Consider the following 22,076-nt stretch of genomic DNA (forward strand, 5'->3'; position numbering starts at 1 on the left):
TTCCTGAGTAAAAGTAAACACCCTTGAAATTAATGAGAAACTTAGCTGCTTGCAATGCCTGTGTAAGATCATTATGAACATCAATGATGATATTAATACATGAGTAAAGGCTGGGCGCGGTGGCTCATGCCTGCAGTTTGGGAGGCCAAGGAGGGTGGATCACTTGAGGTCAGGAGTTGGAGACCAGCCTGGCCAACATGGCAAAACCCCATCTCTACAAAAATACAAAAATTAGCCAGGCATGGTACACGCCTGTAATCCCGACCCTACTTGGGAGGCTGAGGCAGGAGAATCACTTGAACCCAGAAGGCAGAGGCTGCAGTGAGCCAAGATTGTGCCACTGCACTCCAGCCTGGGAAACAGAGCGAGACTCCTTCTCAAAAAAAAAAAAAAAAAAAAAATACATGAGTATACAAATAGAACACACATAAAAAAGAAAGGTCAACCCTATATGACCCAAGATACAGCACATACCTTGCATTTTTAAACCACCTGTACTGTGTAAGGAAATATTCCAGTGAATAGAAAGCCACCCTGTGGTCAAAGTCCTGGGTATAAAGAACATAGAAAAACACTTCCACAACCACAGATTGTTGAGAGGGAAAACAGGGAAGGAAAGAAAAAGACACAAGGGAATCTGAAAACAACTTCATCACCTTGAGGACTAAGGAGGTTGTAATAATATTTTTATGGTTTAGGATGTCTAATGCCCTCAATTATCCCAGAGGTTCCAGTGGTGCTCCTGGCAGACAGTAGGATGCCCCACCCTCTAGCTGAAGAACAGGAAAGTTCCACATGAACAATGCCTAGCCCTGTGGGTCAGCTGGTCAGGGCTTTCCCTGTGTGGGAGTAAATAATCCAAAAGGTGATTCTACCACTGGGATCAAACATCTCTAGTGCAAATTTTTCTCATCCTCCAGAATTAAAATCTTAGATTTGAGATGCACATTCAAGATACGGACTTTGAGAGAGTTAAAAATTCTCTCCAAGAGTATTAAGATGTGGCCGGGCACAGTGGCTCACACCTGTAATCACAGCACTTCGGGAGGCTGAGGCAGGTGGATCACTTGAGGCCAGGAGTTTGAGACTAGTCTGGCCAACATGGTGAAACCCCATCTCTACTAAAACTACAAAAATTAGCTGGGCGTGGTGGAGGGGGGAAGTCTGTAATCCCAGCTACTCTGGAGGCTGAGGCACAAGAATCGCTTGAACCCGGGAGGCGGAGGTTGTAGTGAGCCAAGATTACACCACTGCACTCTAGCCTAGGTGACAGCAAAACGCTGTCTCAGGAGGAAAAAAAAAAAAGAAAGAATATTAATATGTAAATATTTCACACGCCTATATACATGATAAATCTGTGTAAGAATTTTAAAAAGCAATTATTCCGGATGGATTGCTTGTAGGGCAATTTTCACAATTATACCTTTTTTTGGTATTTTCTAATGTTTTTATACTAAATATGTAATTCATTTTAAGGAAAGTAAAATAAATAGAACATGCCAACAGGTTTTTAAGTCACTGAATTTTTTTTTACAGTTGAAGAGAGTGAGGATGTGGGCACTATGCTGACAGCTACAACAAAACGGCATCAAACCCAAACTCTAAAACAGATGGCCTGGGAAAATTACCTACGATGAAGAAAATACTACCTAGCTTGGACTTACTCCACTTTTTCACTATGTTTCAATGGCACACTGACCTCCTCTCATTGTATCTCTGGCAGGGTTATTTGTACACTGGCACATCTGTCTTGTTTTTAACTACCCTCTTCTCATTTTATTATAAAAATCTCAATGGCAGAAACCATATCTTACTTGTGATTGTAAACTAAATATACAGAAGTTTTAGTCTAGCTCTTCTGAGTGGGAATGTTCAACACCGACACTGCCTTATTACAAGGGTACTGCAAATACATAAAACCTTAGATCTCACTGGTGGGCCCATGATAATCCAATTTATATCATATTCAAGTCAACAGTTAACTGTGAAAGCAAGGTTTCTCTGTCGTTGGGAAGGACGTTGTGAAATCTGACCAGAAGGCATTTAATGATGTAAGTTATAATGATTAATAATACAAAATCTCACTCCCCTGAGGTATTTAGAAACTTATTAAAATAAACGTAATCATTACCCTTCTATGACTTGAAAACAGGCCTCCAAAACTGCAGAAGAAAGGATGAAATGTATTTATTTCTAAGTTAAATTTGAAGCGAAATCACAAGACAACAGATTGCAAATTTAAAATTAGATTCTAGTGGGAGGTCTTGGTTTCAAGCCTGTTTTTTCCCTACTGGAGGCTGCGCTTGAAGACGGTGTTGGGGGGTGGGGGTGAGGGAGAGAGCTAAGATTAAACTGAGACAAAGTTCTGAAAGTTTTCGCTAAATCGTTACAACCCATGAAAAGAGTTTTGCCAAGTCACACACAAATACCCTGAACACCAGAGACTAAGCAGGAAAGTTTTGCAACAAATATAAGATGATCTTTGATTTCGAAAAGATTATTATTTTGACGGTGTTTATTTTTACTTTTTAAAGATTATCCAAAGCAAAAACAAAACATATCATTGTTTTCAAGTCGGATTTTGAAGCTCGGGTTTGCCTTTTTCAAACATAATCCGATATAAAGATGGTGAAGCCCAGGGATAAATGTACGAGATCCTGAGGGCAATTCACAGGGGAGAAAAGGATTTCATAGGCACCTACTTTGTTTTTTCTGTTTTGCTTTAATGCTAATGCTTTTGAATTGTCAGATAGGTGTAACCCTAATTCAAGGAAGTGATTCCAAATTCATTTTCCCAGGAGCTACACACAACAATGATAGTAAAATGCATCTGTCCCAGCACCTTTGAAGCATTTCCATTAATTCATACAAACATAATAGGCTCAAATATACATATGCAAACCTACCTTAAAAGGCAACAGTGGTCCCCAGCCCAACTTGCTCCAAGAGCACTGTGGCATTTAGATATTGAGGTTGGTAATGATGTCTGGATGAACAGCCACTGGGCTGGGGACGATGTCAGCACCTGCGCCCTGGGGTGGCCATCACAGTTTCATCTAAGTCTGTGAGAATGTGCCAAAAACCTGGAGAGGAGCGGGTCAGAGGAGACAGAAAAACAGAAAGGAAACGATGAGGCAGAAGGAAGGAAATGGGCATTTTCTGTCAAACCCATTTCATCAATTCTATGACATCAACTTTTTGTGAAATACTGTCAGAGGCATTTGAACCACAGCAACTCCATCTTAAATAGGAGCTGGGTAAAATGAGGCTGAAACCCACTGGTCTGCGTTCCCAGGCAGTTAAGGCATTCTAAGTCACGGCATGAGGCAGGAGGTCAGCACAAGATACAGGTCACAAAGACCTTGCTGATAAAACAGACTGCAGTAAAGAAGTCTGCTAAACCCCACCAAAACCAAGATGGTGACGAGACTGACCTCTGGTCATCCTCACTGCTACACTCCCACCAGCGCCATGATAGTTTACAATGCCACAGCAATGTCAGGAAATTACCTTATATGGTCTAGAAAGGGGAGGCATGGGCTGGGCGCAGTGAGTCATGCCTGTAATCCCAGCACATTGGGAGGCCAAGGCAGGTGGATCACCTGAGGTCAGGAGTTCAAGACCAGCCTGGCCAACATGGTGAAACCCCATCTTTACTAAAATACAAAAATTAGCTGGGCATGATGGTGGGTGCCTATAATCCCAGATACTCAGGAGGCTATGGTGGGAGAATTGCTGGAACCTGGGAGGTGGAGGTTGCAGTGAGCCAAGATCACACCTTTGCACTCCAGCCTGGGAGGCATGAATAATCCACTCCGTTTAGCATATAATCAAGAAATAACTATAAAAATGGGCAACCAGCAACCCTTGGGGCTGCTCTGTCTATGGAGTAGCCATTCTTTTATTCCTTCACTTTCTTAATAAACTTGCTTTGACTTTATAAACTCTCCCTGAATTCCTTCTTGCGTGAGATCCGAGAACACTCTCTTGGGGTCTGGGTCGGGACCGCTTTCGTATAACATTATGACATCCCAAATCAAATGATGTAACATTTGGATACAGGCATAAAACGACAGGCTTAAATCAGATAAATAAATAAATAAATAAATACCAGTCTATTTACATTCAGGGTAATCCATAGCCCTACAGACTAAGTAATCTTATTATTTTAATCTATCTGTTTACATTAAGGTGTTGGAGAACAGAACAGGTTATTACGGAATGGTTCCCATGTCCCACTCAATCTTCAGAGTCTCAAGAAACAGAAATGAAAGGAAACCAGCAACCCTCAGTTATTCTCAGAGTAGTGCTGTATTTATAACGGATATTGAAGAAAATGTGGAAAGAGAGTAAAACAGAAACCCAAATCCATTACATAGAACTTTCCATTGTATACACGTTTTCTTGTGAAGGCAAACATCAAATTCAGAGAAAACACATGAAGAATACGCATGGGAAAGAATTTAGGTAAAAGATCCAAACTGTAATTTAACATGGCAAATCAATGAACAAGGCAAGGACTCCAGGAACACATAGGTTAATGGGGTTGTTTTATTTCCTTCATCTTTTTAAAGCCTGCTGGTAGAGGTGAAATGACAAATACTAAGGCAAGCAAAACAAAGGCCTGAAGGGCCTCTTTGGGTGGCTTCATTTTGGTACTTTCTTCCCAGACATTTCCCTGGGGCTGCCCACTGCTGGTGGTTTCAGCAGGTGGGAACCTGAGATGGCAAATACTTTGAGCAGGAACATGAAGAAAACTGCCTATTTTGTGGAAAGGAGCCACATACAGGAAGTAAGTAAATAAATATATATGTCTATCCAGAATGGAACAGTAAGCAAATACAGTTCTTCCTTATCTTGGAAAATATGCTATTTAACCATGAAGTTAGTGACTCATGCTTGCAGGGAAAGGAGCACAAGTTCTCAGCAACACCCCATTATTACCCCACAATACGTTCCCTTTCCACAATGCCCCCATTGCTACCCGGTTCACTCCCTTTCCCTGGGCATCCTCCTTAAAATGCTCTCTGCAAATTTCCACATTTCCAAAGCAGTTCCTGAATTGCTTAGGAACTGGCAGAAATTAATAAGCAATAGCCCATTTATGCTGAAATGGACTCATTACGGTGCCAGCTGCCAATAATTTGCAAGGCTGGATTCTTGCTGGCAAAGGAGGCCGGCAGGCGGCTGTCCTTCCACCTGCACAATGGAGGCTGATAATGCATTTTCTATACTTTAAAAAAAATTACGTATTCAGATAGAATACATTTTTTTCTCTATATTCTTCTAGTCCCTGAGCAAATAAACAAACAAACAAACAATACAGGGAGAAAGGGCATTATTTGAAAAACACGAGAGCAAAACAGAGTTGATTTGGTATAACTTCTTTCTGATTTTGGTGGGGAAAAAAATTTGCCTATGACCCTGGTTGTGGAACTGATCCACGACGCGTCATAATGAAGAGCTCCACAATCAGCAGATATGCTAAGGTCAAAACGTGCCAACAAGTACGTATCCATTTCCCTTACAGCAAGTTAATTGCTTCATGGCCTTGTGAATGGATGCCACCACGGCAATTTGGGAACTGTCAGTACTCTGGGTTTTCTCCAAGAGCTGCAAAGAACTCAGTTTCACTGGGAGACAGCTACGCACCAAGCTCAGCGTTGGCAGTCCAAGCTGGGAGTCGGGCTGCACGCATCCGGTCATATCTTGGCTTTGCAGGTCAAATCTTTACTTTCAGCGTGACCTGGGGCAAACTCTAAATGTCCTATCCCTCTAACAAGTGGGGACGATAAGATTCCTAAATCATTGGGCTGTCATGAGCTTTAAATGAGATCATCTATGTTACAGAATTATCCCATTATCAGTTCTCAATAACCATATCCCATGATCGGTTCTCGATAAACATTAGCTATTACTTCCACTACTATTTAAAATGTTTAAACCATAAGGAATGTGCTACAGAATGGGCCAGTATTATGCAGGCCTCCTTAGCAAAATGATACCCACTTCACTGAAACTGAATCATATGTTATAAATTGAATGACATCAGTCACCTTAAATTTGCTGTGGAACAAATTGGAGAATTAACTAATCCAGCTATCAGATGCATGCAGTCTACTCAATTGGCTACCACACACACACACACACACACACACACACACAGCCATACTGATGAAATCCAGCAGTACCAGTAGGCCTGCTTACATTACATTAAGATGACTCTTAGGGAACCAAATGCTGAGATTACCAAGTTTTTCAGTCTCACTCTGAGACATCCTTGATATGGTCTGGGAGTGTCCCCACCCAAATCTCATCTTGAATTCTAACTCCCACAATTCCCATGTGTCATGGGAGGGACCCAGTGAAAGGTAGTTGAATCATCGCGGCAGGTCTTTCCTGTGCTGTTCTCCCAGTTGGTGAGTGGGTCTCGAGAGATCTGATGGTTTTACAAAGAGGAGTTCCTCTGCACAAGCTCTCTCTTTGCCTGCAGCCAAATAAGATGGGACTTTCTCCTCCTTGCCTTCCGCCTTGATTGTGAGGTATCCCCAGCCACGTGGAACTGTGAGTCCAGCTAAACCTCTTTCTTTCGTAAATTGCCCAGTTTGGGGTATGTGTTCATCAGCAGCGTGAAAATGGACTAATACAATCCTCAATTCATATGGCCAATTTCTGTGTCATATGTCAAATGACCAGTTTTCACAGGAATATGCGTGTACTGGAAGTGAGGAAGGTATTACCAAAACTAATCTCAGGCTTCAAATACCTGCAAAAATTGATAGGGCTGAGAAGTCCTACTGCTCCACTCCTGTAATATTATTTAAGATGAAAATACGGTAAGTGTCAGAAATAGTGTGTCCACAGCATTTAATCCTTGCCTTTTCCAAAAATGTCTGCCAAACCAGAACTTTCTCTTTCACCTTCAAAGTGTCAAAGACACTTGGGGGTGGGGGATGGGGGGCAGGGGACAGACACAGTGGCTTGTGCCTGTAATCACAGGGCTTTGGGAGGTTGAGGTGGGAGGATGGCTTGAGGACAGGAGTTCAAGACTAGCCTGAGCAAAACCGTGAGACACCCACCTCTACAAAAAAATTTACAAAACTAGCTGGGCATGGTGGCGTATGTGTATTCCCGGCTACTTGGGAGGCTGAGGTCAGAGGAACCCTTGAGCCCAGGAGTTTGAGGTTATAGCCTGGGCAACAGAGTGAGACCCTAACTCAAAAAACAAACAACAAACAACAACAAAAACACACTCATAAGGGGCATTCTGTCATGTTTAAGTCCTTGCAAGTTCCAGGGATCAGTGTATAGAGAAAAAGACACTGTATTGTATTTGCCCTGGAAATACCCAAGTTCAGTTACCAGGTGCTATTACTTCATAAATTATGTGACTTTTGGACAGTAAATTACCCATTCTGAAAACCATTAGAAAAAATGAGGACGTAATATGTTTGCCTTACCAATACTTAACTCTAATATCTTTTCTTATAGGAAACTGTAAGATTCCTATAAGCTGTATAACTGTACAGCTAACAGCTGTATACAGCTGTATAGCTATATAACTGTAAGATTCCTATGATTCCTATAAGTTTATAACACTATAAACCGTAAAATTTATATAAGTATGTAAATTCTTACTGTGTTTACTATGATTTAGTGTCCCCCAATTTTCCATAACCAGTAGGTTAATGACAATCAGGAAGTTTTCCTTTATACGGGGCTTAAACAGTGCGGGCAGAGGTCTTGGATCAAATTCCTAAACATTTATTTCATATACAATAAGCACCAACAACCTTAGTTTTTAACAGTCATACTTAGACCCCAAATCAGTACTGACAGATAAATAGGTGGATGGTAGATGGGTAGATGGATGGACGGATAAGTAGATGGATGGAGGGATGGATGGAGGGATGGATGCATGGATGGATGGATGGACGGATGGATGGATGGTGGATGGATAGTGGATGGACAGATGGTGATGGATAATAGATATATGGATGAATGGTAGATGGATGGATGGGTGGTGGATGGAGACAGAGACACGGATGAATGGTAGATGGGTGGATGGATGGATAGAGGGATAGTGGATGGTGAATGGATCATTGATGGATGGTAGATAGATAGATGTAGATAGATGGAGCTAGCGCATTAGAAAATTTTAAATGGCTCAGAAATTAAATTAAAGTTAAAGAAGTCTCATCACTTTTTAAACTGTTACTTAAGAAAAAACTTGGGAATGACTTCCAAGGATACAGAATTTAAAAAGTAATAGGAGGAAAGAGGGTAACCATGCATATCCTATTGAGCTGCATACCTAGCTCCATTTAACAGTAAGCTTTATAACAGCCAAGTCAAATAGGAAAAACATGGCAGTTGTAAAATTCACAATGTCCAAATGGATGGCTCAAAGGAAGCACAAAAGTTCTTGGTTCTTGGTACTTGGATCAGACAGGAGTCTCCACTGGTGGTCCTCTGAGGCCACTGTGATGTGATGAGCAATGCTCTAGACCTCATCCTTCCACGAAGGCTCAGTGACAAATTTCATAGAAATGTTTCTTGTCTTGACAATTATTTTTTTAAAAATCACAATTCAGCAGCAAACAGCCGTCTTGAAGACGCAGGATACTGCTGCAGAAGAGACAGACGGTGTTCCTTCCAGGAAATTCTTCTTGAGCACTGTCTGCCCTCCACGGAGTGCAGAAGCACGACTGAGGGGGGTGACCTTGAGATGGACTCTCTGGCTCACAGCTGATTGTAGCTAGGACATGCTGACAGATGACCACACCCCATCTGGTGTAAAGCCACTGTTTCACCAAGGGTGTGTTTGTCTGGCTTCTGTGAAAGCTGAGATGGCAATAAGGATTCATGCACAAAGCAGAGCTGCTCCACCTTCCCACTGATGGCCCTGGGGCAGGGCCAGGACTCCCAGTGAAAGACCAATCCCTCTAAACAGATGAATGAACCATGATAAGGGCCCCAAGTTCCTACTCCATAAAGCATGATGAAATAGTTTTAGCTCTACCATTGTTTTAAGGCAGGTATAAAAAGACATCGAAATCAGAAAATGATTAAAAAGACACCAGAAGTTTCCATATCCATAGACTGCCCTAGTTTTGGGCAATGTGACTTCCTAATGTATCCAAATATATCCTAAATAAACTACGCAAGAAAACATATTCACACAATCAATATGTTTAAGTCAATCACAAGTCGGGAACTATCTAAAATCATAACTTTAATTTTAGAGCAGTAAATCTTTGGCAATACTTAACCAACAGGTTCAGCCAGGACAGACATTACCATATTTCTTAGGAGTAAAGTCGGTACATTTCAAAGTGAAGTTAATATGTACCTCAACTTAGGGCGAGCTACCATTTATGGAAAGCTTACTATCTGGCTGGCACTGTGTTCATGGCATCAGGCCAAAATACTCTTTAGACTTCTCCTAAGTTCTTGGTGTTTATCACCTTGGAACTACACCTCTGACTGACAGCTGCCAACGTACTGCAACACTGACACCACGTCACTTCCTGCAAAGCTTGCTCCCAACAGGGTTTGGAAGCCACTCAACCCCCAAGGGCTGTGTCACACAGCCAGTGACCAAATCTCCCAAATACTCATACAGCCTGACTCTAGGAATGGTTCAGATGAGGCCCCAGCTCGCTGAAATGGATGTAATAACTTTTTCAGGACACACCATGAGAATCACGTGCTTTCTCCAAAATCCAAGCAGCATCTCTTTTCCCATTTCTTTCTTTCTTTCTTTCTTTTTTTTTTGAGATGGTGTTGCTCTGTCGCCCAGGCTGGAGTGCAGTGGCATGATCTCTGCTCACTGCAACCTCCGCCTCCAGGGTTCAAGCAATTCTCCTGCCCCAGCCTCCTAAGTAGCTGGGATTACAAGCGCACATCACCACGCCCAGTTAATTTTTGAATTTTTAGTAGAAACAGAGTTTCACCATATTGGTCAGGCTGGTCTCAAACTCCCGAGTTCAGGTGATCCACCTGCCTCGGCTTCCCAAAGGGCTGGGATTACAGGCATGAGCCACCGCGCCCATCCCACTTTTCCCATTTCTTAAAGCCGCAAAGCTACTGAACACTTGGGAATTCCATCCCGCACTCCAAGAGTAGTGACCACGGAATGCTAGAATACAGCTTTGGGCTTCCTCCTGGCTCCTAAATTCCAAGTTGCAGTCACATCAAAAAAGCACACTTACATCGTAAGGCAGGGTAGAACATTTGATCCCCAAAGAAAACAGAAACGGAGCTGAATGTCATTAACTTCTAACGCTGAGATCCGTCCTTTGCTATTTCACCACACTGTGGCTTAACGTACAGGGTGTTCCCAGTGAGAGAACTAGTTAATCGTGCAAGAAGACTGTGGGAGAGGACGGTATTCATTCTCAGTGTTTTCATACCTCCTGTGAAACACAGGAGAGTAATAATCCTTACACCGCACACCAAAATAATCGCCTCAAGAACGTATCAACACCTTGGTTTAGAAGAGATGTCAAAATCAAATCACTTTACTCAACAACTCATTTTCCAAAATTGAGCCACCCTTAGGTGTCTTCCCTTGGACAGAGCTGCCTCCCACTCCCATGTAAGTTGTAGAAGCTGCACCAGACGCAGGAGGAAGTCACGCTTCCTGGGACACACAGCAGGGTGGATGGAGGGTAAAGAGAGCTCCTCTTTCACTGTCAAAGACTGAAGTTCCAGGAAAGGAATTTATTTTTTATTTTTTTGAGATGGAGTCTTGTTCTGTCCCCAGGCTGGAGTGCAGTGGTGCGATCTTGGCTCACTACAACCTCCACCTCTCAAGTTCAAGCGATTCTCTTGCCTCAACCTCCCGAGTAGCTGGGACTACAGGCATGTGCCACCATACCCAGCTAATATTTTTTTTATTTTACTTTTTTAGTAGAGATGGGGTTTCACCAAGTTAGCCAGGCTAGTCTTGAACTCCTGACCTCAAGTGATCTGCCCACCTTGGCCTCCCAAAGTGAGATATTTGGTTCTAATTCTCTGTTTTCCAAGTCTGAGGTTCAGCCTTGAGCCCGCCTGGAGACAAGGGAATCTCCATTCTAAGAGACATGGCCCAACATGGGAAGTCAGGGAAAAAGGCACCGCAAGGAACTCTCAGACTCAGCAGCTTCTGTCTACCTCCAAGACATTCTCCAGACCAGCCCCAGTGACCCAAAAGCATGAAAGTGCAACCTGCAATTTCCCTGATAGCCTCTGACCCCTGCAGCCTGGATTCCCCGACCTGTTCCCTTCCCGCGCAGCCAAGAGGAAAGTCTTTCAGTCAAAAATACAGTCAGGATATCAAGGGGTCCCCTTCCTTCATTAGGAAGCAGAACAGGATGTGGTCATGAAACATTTCATTCCCCAAGCCACCCCCCAAGCCAATTCCCGACCCAGAGCTGCCTTCGCACACAGAGGGGTGCGGCCACTCTGGAATCAGGGAAGAGCTTGTGGCGGGGTGGTGAGGCCATGCACTCGAGAGGCCAGTGTGGCAACTAAGCCTGTTGGCAACAAGGGCTGGAACTGCCTGCACCCAGACAACAGAGAAGATAACCCCAAGCCCCGCTGGAAAGGTCACAGGGATGGGGTGTGAAAATCTGCCTGGTTGTCCCTGGATGCTTTGAGTCTAAAGGGCCCATCCAAAAAGAATCACTCCCCTCATGGACTTGCTGCTTCCACCTTGGGGCTGTCTCTGCTGCTGTTGCGCTTGTGTTGACGGCATGAAATTCTTTTAACAGAACATGGTTAAAGAGAGATTTCCGGCCAGGTGCGGTGGCTCACACCTATAATCCCAGCGCTTTGGGAGGACAGGGTGGGTGGAAAACTTGAGGTCAGGAGTTAAAGAGTCCAGCCTGTCCAACATGGTGAAACCCTGTCTCTACTAAAAATACAAAAATGAGCTGAGTGTGGTGGCACACACCTGTAATCTCAGCTACTTGGGAGGCTGAGGCAGGAGAATCACTTGAACCCAGGAGGTGGAGGCTGCAGTGAGCCAAGATCGTGCCACTGCACTCCAGCCCGGGCACAAAGTGAGACTCCAGCTCAATAAATAAATAAATAAATTAATTAATTAATTAAAATAAAAGAGAGATTTCAATCCTCCAGACAATGAGAAAGCTTTTAAGGCTATGACATTGTAAGTGGAGAGGAAGCAAGAGAATCTAGAAATATTAAGTATGTAAGTGTGTGTATATAATTGATCGGCAACTTAATTTAATAACTAAAAGGCATTGGGCAAGCACGATAGTTGGGAAATAAGAGCTGCCATATGTAAAAAGTGAAATTGTGCTAGGATCCTGTGTTGCACCATTGCTAGAGGGATATTACGAACATCAACCTTGATGTGTGTTTAGGTGGCATACCCTAACAGAAGGATTTTAATCAAAGACTAAATAAACATCACAGTGCAGCAAAGAATATTGCACTTTAAAGTTAATGATTTTAAAAATATATTTAGGCCGGGCGCGGTGGCTCAAGCCTGTAATCCCAGCACTTTGGGAGGCCGAGACGGGCGGATCACGAGGTCAGGAGATCGAGACCATCCTGGTTAATATGGTGAAACCCCGTCTCTACTAAAAAGTACAAAAAACTAGCCGGGCAAGGTGGCGGGCGCCTGTAGTCCCAGCTACTTGGGAGGCTGAGGCAGGAGAATGGCGTGAACCCGGGAGGCGGAGCTTGCAGTGAGCTGAGATCTGGCCACTGCACTCCAGCCTGGGCGACAGAGCGAGACTCCGTCTCAAAATATATATATATATATATATATTTTTTTTTAAAGGGTCCAGGCACAGTGAGTGGCTCATGCCTGTAATCCTAGCATGTTGGGAGGCTGAGGCAGGAGGACAACTTGGGCCCAGGAGTTCGAGACCAGTACGGGCAACGTGGTAGACCTCATCTCTATTTCTTTAAAATAATAACATTTACAGGACTGGGCTCATGCCTGTGATCTGAGCATTTTGGGAGGCCAAACAGGAAGATCACTTGAGCTCAGAAGTTCAAGACCAACCTGGGTAACACAATAGGACATCATCTCTACAAGACATTTAAAAAAAAAATTAGCCAGGTGTGGTGGCATGCACTGGTAGTCCCAGCTGCTGGGGTGGCCGGTCCGGGAGGATCACTTAAGCCCAGGAGATCAAGCCTGCAATGAGCTGTGGCTGTGCCATGGTACTCCACCCTAGGCAACAGAGAGAGATCCTGTCTCAACAAATGCGTGTGTGTGCGCATTTATTTATTTAAAGAAATTCTTCCCACAGATTTTCAAAATACATGTGATTCTTCACCCAAAAATACTCATCTTTTGAAAGAGAAGAACTGAGGTTGAAACTTGAGGACTTTATCAGAGGTACCACAAGATAGAGTGACGTAACCATGGTCAAAAGGCCTTAAGTCCCAAGTCACTCCCTGGGCACTTGGTCCCAAATTCTCCTTTAGTCACTCCTCATTTTAAAATAGGGGGAAAAAAAATGTCCTTAAGTTTTTATTTGCAAATCATTTCAAGTTGTGTCACAGTTACACAATTAAGACTACAAGCTCTAACATGTAAAAACATAATTATTTATTTCATTGATTTTAAGAAACATCATTTTTCACTCTTAACATCTCTGAAATTGAATATATCTTACAATCACAATGGTGTATTGGGATTTAGTTGGTGCCATTTTCTTTGCTTCTTAGTGGTATGCAAAACAGTGGTGCATTTTACAAATGACAGCATCTTATGAAATAGAGTATATAAAAATAGGCTTCTAAATAGCTACACTTAGGACTATCTAAAAACTGCTTACGAATTGTTTGGGTAAGGCAGAGTATCTATGTAGAATTTTACTGATGATCACACATTCAGTTCAACTCAGCCAACGTTTTACTGGGCACCTGTTATATGTTTGAAATGAGGAAATATACCCTTTCTTTATGATGTCTATAATCTGGGAAGACAGTGGGCATTCACCCAGTCAGACAGGGCTGTAACAGCTGGTCTGGCATTAATAATAGTGAAGGATGTGGAGAAATAGACTAATTCTGCTAGGAGAGGCTCTCAGTTGAACCTCATCCTGACAGGTTAATAGGATTTGGCTTAGCTTAGGAGGATGGGAGGAAATGAACAGGGATAGGAGAGAGTTTACACAAAGAGAAGAACAGAAATTTCCAGTAAAAGAGAAGGTTAGTATAAGCAAAGACTCTGAGGAATCGAAGTATCATTAGCCCACAGTTGTAGGGAGGCGAGTGCATGGGAAAAAGCTGGAGATGATGAAGCTAAAAAGACGGGCTGGGGCTACGGATGCTACACAAAGGAACTGAACATGATTATATTTTATGGGATTACGTGATGATATTTTATTATGGTCGTTACATGATCAAACATAGTTTCCCCACCTGGGTAGCTCGGAAGAGAAGGGTAAGACTTATTGCAAGCAACCAATCACATGGGATGGCCCAACATGGACAGTGAGTGCCTTGGAGTAGTGAGAATGACAGGTAGGATCACCAGGACTCAGTGGTCACATACATGCTTTGAGGAAAGAAGGATGAAGAACGAGGAGGCAAAGACTTCTCTCAAGTTCCTGGTTTGGTAACTGAAATGGAAGGCGACAATAACACCTTCCACTCTGAGGTATAATCAAGCACCAGGTTAAAATGTTATCCCTGACAGGCCACAATTCACTTACAGTGATCTGACTGGAAATTTGGTGTCCATTCCACAAAGGACCTCAAAAACAAAGGACTGGAACCCATTAGAACAGCAATACAGCTAGAAAAAAAAAAAACAAAAAAAACTCCTGACTTAGTGTGTTTGGGCTGCTATAACAAAATAACTTAGACTGAGTAATTTATAAACAACAGACATTTCTTGCTCACAGTTCTAGGGGCTGGGAAGTCCAAGTTCAGGTTGCCAGCAGATTCAGCATCTGATGAGGGCCTGTTCCTCACAGACGGCACCTTCCTGCTACATCCTCTCCTGGTGAAAGGGGCAAACAGGCTCCCTCAAGTCTCTTTCATAAGGGCACGAATCCCATTTACGAGGGCTGAGCTCTGAAGACCTAATCACGTCCTAAAGGCCCCACCACATGATACTATCACATCCAGGTATTAGGTTCCAACATATGAATTTACACCAACATTCAGAGCATAGCACCTCCCAAAAAACTTAGACCAAGAAGGATATTGGAATGGAGACACAAATAATGGCCAATTTCAATGCAGATTTATGGAACTTAAAACACACACAAAAACAAAAACCAAACCCTCTAATTATCCATGAGAGACCAGAAGTTTTGAACATTATCTCAACCACACTTTATATGGACTAAATCAATACCCACAATAATAAATGGATTTAACAGCTTCAATAATTTAATGCAAAAATAAAAATAGGACATCTCGGCCTTGGCATCATAAAGTTAAAAAGTAAATTAGATTTAGGTTCAGCCTCCAAAATACTCTCAGGCTGCAGGAAACCCACCATGCTCTTGACTCATACCTTGAACTCACTCTTATTATTTAAATAATATCACTGAATGCAGGAAGTGATCAAAGCTGTACAAATCACAGTGCGATATATCTGCAATGCATAAATAAGCATGCCCAAGTGCCACTTAAACACATGTAGCATTTAAGAACAATCATTTAACTTTTCTGTGAGTGTACACAATAAGAAGTCAATAGCTTTGCAACACCAAGCAGACCTCAGGCAATGCCCTGGTTTATGTGAGTGACCAGACCAGCAAAGGATGAGAGTAGACCACATGGTGACGGGCACAGAGGGATGGCAACAAAGACATGGGTTAACTATGGGTCACAAGTGACTCGGCCCAACTCTCCTGGGTATCCACTCTTGTTAAAGTTAGGAGGATGGTCTGGAAGTTTTTGTGTTCCCTACATCTGGAACGAAGTCCATGTTTCCTTAACTTGCTCAAGTCAAAACCCACAGGCATCCCAATGGTAACCACCATGAGATTTTTCTCTACAGGGTATTCTTTTTTCAGGATCTAAGTGATTCAATTAAGGCAAAAGTACCACTGAGCTGCACCCCAGAAAAGTGACCTAAGCTCATTTAAAAGCCGGTGCAAGATTTTTTGGCTGTACAACAATTAATGTTCATCTTAGCCAAATGACAAATTGGGAAAGAATAAAAAGCATATGAAGTCATTGCAAATCAGATTTGTTAAAGTAGAAGAAAACAAAAAATCAAACAGACCCCATATTCCCCTCCCTAAAAATCATAAGAGGATAATCAGCCTCTTTTAACATAAAGGCAGTTCCTGGGGAGTCATGGGAACGTTTCTCAAACAATGATACATCAAAGTCCCCATGCAGAAAACCGATATATAAAATCACAAAGCAAATCTGTTTCTAGTATGACAGCAACGGGCTTTAAAAGCTTGACATTCATTGCCAAGTAATATCTAGGGGACCACACACAATGCAAGTGAAACAGACACTAGGCTTGCCTTCTAAGAATCAATGAGTATACTCCTGTCCAGGGCACTACAATGCAAATGGTTTTATTGGCATCCCCATTCAAAACAATAGTTCTAAGCATACCCACCGAAAAAAGTATGCCTATCATTGCTTATTTATTTAATGTATAGATTATATACATGAAGTACTGTTCAAACACATTATGCACATTTCAATTTTCTGTATTTATAAAGCACATAATTTATTTGAACCAACAGAAATACACAGAAATCTAAAGGCAAAAGATAAAAAGAAATATAAATTTTGAAATTTCCTTCCATGCCCTGATGAATTCATCTTGCAAATTCCTCTGATATTGAAGACCACTGCTCAAGGAAATACAGGGCCAATCTGGAACCTACCAAAAAAATCAGGAAAGGCAACCTGTGCAGAACTCAGGCTCAAAAAAACAAACATTGGCCAGGCATGGTGACTCGCACCTATAATCCTATCACTTTGGGAGGCCACAGCAGGCAGATCACCTGAGTCAGGAGTTCAAGACCAACCTGGCCAACATGGTGAAACCTCATCTCTACTAAAAAAAAAAAATACAAAAATTAGCTGGAATGGTGGTGCATGCCTGTAATTCCAGCTACTCTGGAGGCTGAGGCAGGAGAATCGCTGGAACCCGGGAGGCAGAGGTTGCAGTGAGCCGATGTCGCGCCACTGCACTCCAGCCCGGGCAACACTGCACTCCAGCCCGGGCAACGGAGCAAGACTCCATCTCAAAAAAAAAAAAAAAAAAATTAACAACAGATTGTGGAATAGCTTTTTACCAAAGAGGATCTGTTTTCTGCTGCTGAAGAGTGCTTTTGCAACTTGCAAACCCCACCTGTGCTTCCTCAGTTTCCCCATCTGTACAGTCAAAATATTATCCACATTTTAGCCTTATTACGAAGTCACATTATGTGTGAGGGCCAAAATCTCCCAGAATCTTCAGGAAGGTAGCACACCACCATTCAGGAGACATGTGCCAAAATCCTCTGGCTGCTCTGAAATCATCTGCTGATAGCACTAGCGCTCACTAGGGACCATTAAATTCAGTTGTGCTTTTGCAACAACGATAATAACAAATTATCCCTTCACCAGTAGTTAATAAAACGGCACCATACATAGAAGAAGAAAATTGTAAGACAGAAGGACTCATCCCCACCCACCACAAGTCAAGACAATAGAGTGTATTGTGATTCACCAAGACGCAGTAAACAAAAAACACCTTTCCAACCATAATGGTATTTCTCGGTGCGGGTGATTTCAGACACAGCCAGGATAAGTAGCCAAGAAATGCCAGTTCTATAGTCTGGAAGAATAAAGGCTAACAATAACGAGCAATGGAAAAGTATTAAAAAAATTTTTATACAAAACTTTTCTCCTCATAGATAGAAAAAACAACAAAGAAGCTTCATCTTCCAGAAACCTGTCTCTGGCCAGCTTCCAATCCAGAAAGTCACTGCTGATGATGGAAGGAGCTCTCCTTAGGAACTCATACAGCTATGGCCTCCCATCTGCATCTGATCCTGCTCATCTGCACCCCCTCCAAAATACACACCCTTCCTTGAATTCCATGCCTTTATTATTTACTTATTTACTGAGACTCGCTCTGTCGCCCAGGTAACAATGCAATGGCGCGATCTCGGCTCACGGCAACCTCCGTTCCCAGGTTCAAGTGATTCTCCTGCCTCAGCCTCCTGAGTAACTGGGACTACAGGAATGCGCTACAATACCCGGCTAATTTTTGTATTTTCAGTTGAGACAGGGTTTCGCCATGTTGGCCAGGCTGGTCTTGAACTCCTGACCTCAGATGATCTGCCCGCCTTGGCCTCCCAAAGTGCTGGGATTACAGGCATGAGCCTGTATACCTGTCAGATATTCCTCTTGCCCCAACTGTAGGTTCTGCCCACAGCCTTCTACTTGGCTCCATCTAGTTCCTTCCAGACTCTTCTTCAGCACAAACCCCTCTTTCTCACCTCCTGGGATTATCCTATTGATGATCCACCACTTAGGGTCAAAACCTTCCACCCTTAGGAGGGCAGCGTGATTGGTAAATGTAACATAGGCTTAGAATCTGAGAGACCTGACCCTAACCTGCCGTTCACTGCACCTGTGACCTTAAGCCAGGCACTTAACATCCCTATGAACCACTTTCTCCATCTGCAAAACAGGATACCTGCCCGCAGGTTTGTACTGGGAATTAAGTGAGGCAATGTATGTAAACACACCTTTCCTTGGTATTTAGTCGGGGCTTAATAAATGTTCATTTCTTTCTTTTCCTCTTGTCTCCTTCTTCCCCTTGTTCTTCCCCCAAGGTCCCTGAAGTATCTTCTACATCTTGTCCTTTCTATTCCTACCCTTCTAATCCAGGTCACTTTACTTTCAAAATTGCCATTGTTTTTTTTTTTTGTTTTTTGTTTTTTTTGCTTGTTTGTTTGTTTGTTTTGGAGACAGAGTCTTGCTCTGTGGCCCAGGCTGGAGTGAAGGGATATGATCTCGACTCACTGCAGCCTCTGCCTCCCGGGTTCAAGTGATTCTCGTGCCTCAGCCTCCCGAGTAGCTGGGATTACAGGCATGCGCCACCATGCCAGGATAATTTTTGTATTTTTAGTAGAGACAGAGTTTCACCATGTTGGCTAGGCTGGTCTCAAACTCCTGGCCTCAAGTGATTCACCCGCCTCGGCCTCCCAAAGTGCTGGGATTACAGGCATGAGCCACCGCGCCTGGCTTTAAAAAAAAAAAAAAAAGACAAGGTCTCACTTTGTCACCTAGGCTGGAGTGCAGCAAGGTGATCTCAGCTCACTGCAACCTCCACCTCCCAGGTTCAAGTGATTCTCATGCCTCAACCCCACAAATAGCTGGGACTACACGTGCACACCACCACACCCGGCTCATTTTTATATCTTTGGTAGAGACAGGGTTTCACCATATTGCCCAGGTTGGTCTCGAATTCCTCAGCTCAAGCAATCTGCTTGCCTTGGCCTCCCAAAGTGCTGGTTTGAGCCACCATATCCGGGCCTCAGTTGCCATTGTGAATATCTCTTTTCTGTCCTATTTACCTAATGCATATGTCACTGTACAACTAAACTAATCCAAAGTACATTGACCGTCTTCAAAAATGCCACCACTCCTATCCCTGCTCTGCTAACTTGAGGTGCAAACAACCTCAGCATACACAGCAGAGAGGGGTGCTAAAGTTCTACTTGGAAGTTAGGGTGAGCAGGGGAGGTGGGGCAGATTGATACTGGAATGCAATTTTAAATATGTATGACTTTCTAAAATGAAATATCTATCTTCCCCTAAAAATAAAATGGCACATGGAATGGTTAGAAGCTCGTTCTCTTTTTATGTTGGGATGTTTCACTGGAAAACTTTGCAAACCTCTGATCTTCCAAAATTGTCTTTATCACTTTTCTTCTCTGAATCCCCATGGTTATCAGATTTTTGAATACTTGACTTAATCCTATCCTCTGGTTGAATCACAAGTTCCATGGGAGAAGGGACCACAGCTCATTCCTTTTTGTCATAGTGCTCGATGGCACATGCCTCCCTGGGTTAGTCAAAGTGGTCCAGAGAAAAAAAACCTATATAGAGAGATATACAGTTACACTTCTACATCTATATGAAGAAAGAAGAAAAAGATTTACTTTTTTATTTACTTGTTTGTTTGTTTATTTGAGGCAGAGTCTTGCTCTGTAGCCCAGACTAGAGTACAGTGGCATGATCTCGACTCACTGCAATCTCCGCTTCCCAGGTTCAAGGATTCTTGTGCCTCAGCCCTCCAGGTAGCTGGGATGACAGGTGCACACCACCATGCCCGGCTAATTTTTGTATTTTTAGTACAGACATGGTTTCACCATGTTGGCCAGGCTGGTCTCACATTCCTGACCTCAGGTGATCCACCTACCTCAGCCTCCCAAAGTGCTGGGATTACAGGTGTGAGCCACCGTGCCCGGCCACATCTTAATTACTCTTGGAGAAAATGTTTGACTCTCTCAAAGTCCGTAATTTTTGTATTTGTAGTAGAGATGGAGTTTCGGCATGTTGGCCAGGATGGTGTTGAGCTACTGACCTCAAGTGATCCGCCCTCCTGGGCCTCCCAAAGTGTTGGGATTACAGATGTGAGTCACCGTGCCTGGCCAAGATTTACTTTAAAGAATTGGCTCATGTGTTTGTGGGTACTCTCAAGTTTGAAATCTGCAAGGTAGGGTTGGAGACCCAGGGAAAAAATGATGCTGCAGTTTGAGTTCAAAAGCATCTGGAGGCAGAAATTCTTCCTTCTTGGGGACCTTACTCTTTTGTCTTAAGATCTTTGACTAAGATTGGATGAGGTCTACCAATGTTATGAAGGGTCACTTGCTTTACTCAACCACTACTGATGTAGATGCTGATTATATCCAAACATAACTGACAGCAACATCTAGACATCTAGACTGGTATTTGACCGAACGACTAGGCACCACAACCTACCAAGCTGACAGATCAAATGAATCATCACTCCCTACACAACAGACTTTTTCTCCAGTACTAGGAATGCCATCAATATTAGCTAATGGAAGAAAGAGAATAAAATGTATTTCTCCACAGAATGTCTACAATGCAATATCCAACAGGTGCTCTCGACAGACTCTCTTCCATCCCACAAAGCCACCTGTCCTGTGCTCTGAAGGGAGGTCAGCTCAGGTGTTCCAGGTAGCCACAGTCCCCGGGGCATGAAGAGGTCGCTGAGAAGAGCGGCAAGGCTTGCAGAATGTCTTCCTCTGCATATATTTCAAGACAACTGCAACCATCCAAGCTTATGTCTCTTGGTAGCCAACATCATCAAGAGTGGTGACTACCTTTTATTTCAACATGGAAAACTGTATTAAAATACATTTACAGATTAGAAAACACACATATCCAGGAACAATGTGGTAGTTTATACCACAGCTCCTGGTTCTTGAAACAGCCCCTACTTTTAACCACCCTCCCTCCCCTCCCAACAAACATAAATTATGGAGGTCCTGGGTACATAAGCTACCCTTGTTGGTGTTATTTCTGCTCTACTCTTGGATCTGAAATCATTACCCTCTCCCACCTCTAAGCCAAGACTTCAAGCACACAGCATGGTGGGGGTGGGGGGTGTCCCCAGCAAGTCCTCAATTCCAATGCAGCTGGGCTTAAAGTTCAGCATGAAAGGCCAGCAGTGGGGAGGGAAGTTGGAAGGATTGTTCAACAGCCTCCCACTCCCTGCTCATGACTAATGCATCACACTGGGAGAGCATTTCCTCCCAGCTAGTAAGAACTGACAAGTCACATTTAAACCAAACCAATCCCAAGAAGGCTCAGAAGCCACTCAGCTCCCCCAAGCCCTAAGTATACCCCTTTCTGAAAATATCCACCTAGACAGAAAACAAGCTGAGACTGTTGGCTTAGGAGTCTTTTCTAACTCTGCTTCTCCACCATGGAGCAGGGAGTTTGAATTTTCAAGGGTCAAATCAAAGAACATACACAGTGGGTAAGCAATTGTTATTCCATTTTGAGCACCAGGGTAACCTGTTAACTTAGGGAAAATCAGTTAATTTCTCTATGGTTTCAGGTTCTTCCTCAGTAAAATGCAGCACTTAGTA

At 43.1% G+C, this 22,076-nt stretch overlaps 1 protein-coding gene across 7 annotated transcripts in view; it reads right to left on the minus strand.

Moving 5' to 3' along the window:
• Positions 1 to 22,076, minus strand: part of TIAM1 (TIAM Rac1 associated GEF 1) — a 293,585-nt gene that overhangs the window by 156,033 nt on the left and 115,476 nt on the right. For 6 of the 7 annotated variants that reach the window (XM_003895546.4, XM_017956476.3, XM_009202371.4 and 3 more), the window contains one exon: positions 2,907 to 3,083. The gene's annotated coding sequence lies outside the window, so the exon portion shown is untranslated. Of the gene's footprint in view, positions 1 to 2,906; positions 3,084 to 14,684; positions 14,768 to 22,076 lie in introns of all 7 variants that reach the window. The other variant, XM_009202373.4, reaches the window with a different exon arrangement.

The sequence above is a fragment of the Papio anubis genome, chromosome 4 (assembly GCF_008728515.1).
Source record: "Papio anubis isolate 15944 chromosome 4, Panubis1.0, whole genome shotgun sequence".
Classification (NCBI taxonomy): domain Eukaryota; kingdom Metazoa; phylum Chordata; class Mammalia; order Primates; family Cercopithecidae; genus Papio; species Papio anubis.